The sequence below is a fragment of the Vigna radiata genome, chromosome 8 (assembly GCF_000741045.1).
Source record: "Vigna radiata var. radiata cultivar VC1973A chromosome 8, Vradiata_ver6, whole genome shotgun sequence".
Taxonomy (NCBI): domain Eukaryota; kingdom Viridiplantae; phylum Streptophyta; class Magnoliopsida; order Fabales; family Fabaceae; genus Vigna; species Vigna radiata.
In genome coordinates this window covers 17,169,784-17,172,252 of record NC_028358.1, presented here as the reverse complement: position 1 = coordinate 17,172,252, position 2,469 = coordinate 17,169,784, and positions in this window count along the sequence as shown.

Genomic DNA, 2,469 nt, shown 5'->3' with positions numbered 1-2,469 from the left:
ACCAGGAGAAATCACAAAGAGGCAAACAAGAAAAAAAGGGGGGAGGAAAATTTTAAGCCACCGCCGGGCGGTACCACTTTGCCGCCGGGCGGTGGCGGCGGACAAAAACCCGAGCTCTTTAAAAGCTAGGTATTTTCAAGACTTCCTCACTTTTTCTTGCCCCTTTGAGTCTCGCCAAGCGGTCTCCTTGCTTCCTTGCTCCAGATTTTCACTTCTTAGAGGGTTTTAGAGAGATTTCTATACACTTTCTCAACACCCATTCACAAAAAGGGTTTTGTTCTTGCCCATTTTTGGGTTTTTCTTGGTGGGAGTGTGTATTTATATTTTTTCCATCATCTTTTGAAGGAATTGTTGCTAGCATTCATATCTCCACTCAACTAAGTTGTAAAATTTCAATTGTTAAGTTCTTGATTTTGAAATTCTTGATGAGCATGTTTAGAATTAGGGAATTTAGGGCTTTGAGATTCTTTGCATAAACTGTTTTGGACCAATTAAACTGTTTAGAATTGAATTGCATGTTAGGAATTAGTAGTTGAGTGGAGATTAGGAGTGTTTTGTGAAAAATATTTTTGAAAACCCCCTCACCGTCGGGCGGTATGCCTCTGTCGCCGGGCGGTATTCAAGCTGGAAGCACACCGCCGGGCGGTAAGCCTCTGTACCGCCGGGCGGTATGCTGTGTTCTTGTGTTTTTTCTGTATTATGAATGGGGGGAAATCTGTGCACTCATTGTGAAAATTTTGCTGGAACTGAATACTTGTTGATGCATTAACTCCTGACAATAGATTTTTGTGGTTTGTGGCCTATTGTATTTGTTACAGAAATGGCTTCAGCATCGCGCCGGACAAGAAACACTGGAGGAAAAAGGAAGATGCCAGAGAGCTCGAGAGGATTTGACTCTCAAAGATTCCTTTCCAAGCAACATGAGGAACACTTTGCTACTGTACAAGAAAGGAGGTTGTTTATGGAGAGGAAGACCTCCTTTCTACCTGACTTGGTTCCTGAATTTGAGGGGGAGATTTTGAGGAGAGATTGGGAGAAATTAACTACTTACCCGGCACCTGCCAGTGTGGAGTTGGTGAAGGAGTTTTACACCAACGCGGTACCCGGAGGAGAAGTGGCTACTGGGAGATTTAGGAGCTTCGTGAGGGGGCATATTATTAGTTATGACCCCGATACCATTAACAACTTCTTGGGAACAGAGTGGCCAGGGGAGCGATGCCAGTATGCAACACATTCTGGTGTGCTTAATGATGTAGCTGACATTGAGGAGGTTGTGTGCCTTCTGATAATGACATATTTTACCATGATTTCAGTGATGAATCAAGAGAAATTGTCAACCCTTTCCTAACTTTTTACCTTGTAAATCCTTGTTTTCTTTTAGTTTGATTAAGTGGTTGCGTCCCAAGCTTTAATGAGATATTTTGTTCACTAATCCTTGCTTTTATGTGCTTAAGGTAATTGGAAGAAGTNNATGCATCAAAGGAAGGCACTGGAAACCAAGAAAAGCAAGAAAAGCAGCAAAAACGAAGAATCAGAATTCTNCTGAATCAGGCTNGAGCCCCCCCAGTTTTGGGGGGCTTGAGCGCCAGTGCATCAGCTCCTGAAGGTNGACTGTCGNGNGCCTGAGCGCCCCATTTTTGGGNGGCTTGAGCGCCAACTTTGCTGACATGGCAGATTTGCCCTATTTCACTTGGATGCANGAAGAACTTGCCATCTTTTGCTACCCAGGCACATTTCTCTCGNTTTGGAGGTCTTGGAGGCGAGTTGGGAGCTNTGGNAACAATCCTTCTTCATCCTTGGGTCTTCTTTCTTCTTCCATTTCCACCATTGTTGTAAGCTTGAGCTCTCCATTCATGGAGAGCTAGTTTCATTATTGTTGGGGGATTGATGTAACCACTAAACTCTTATGTNAAGCATTTTGTTTTGAATGAATATATACCTCTTTCATTGATTGTTAGTGTTTAATTCCTTCTCTTAATGCTTGTTGTGAAGTTGCTACCCATGACATGATTTTAGGGTTTACTTGATATTGGGAAATGTTGGGTAAATCNTGACTTGGGTTAAACACCTAAAGGAAATANCATCTAGGGNTAGAACTANGACCTTTGGATGTCTTAAAATCTNATTTCTTAATGCNGAAATAATCATTAGGTTTTCTAAGGGATTGGAGTCTAATGAGGAAGTCTAGGCTCTTTCTACCAAGGGATTGGGGTTTGAGTAAATTAGTAGATTGACATTGACATTTTAATGAAGAGGAAGTGATTTTCTATGCATAAGAGTGAAGTAGGTGAAATCATACCCCCAAGAATATCATTCCATTTCATTTCTAATCTCTGCATTTCAAAGTGTTTGAGTGCTTAAGATCACTTTTATCATTTACGTTTTATAATTACTTTAATTGCACTAAAACTCAAATTATGGAAACATTCTTTAGTCTAGGTTAGTTAGAAATTATACAATTGTCTAGTG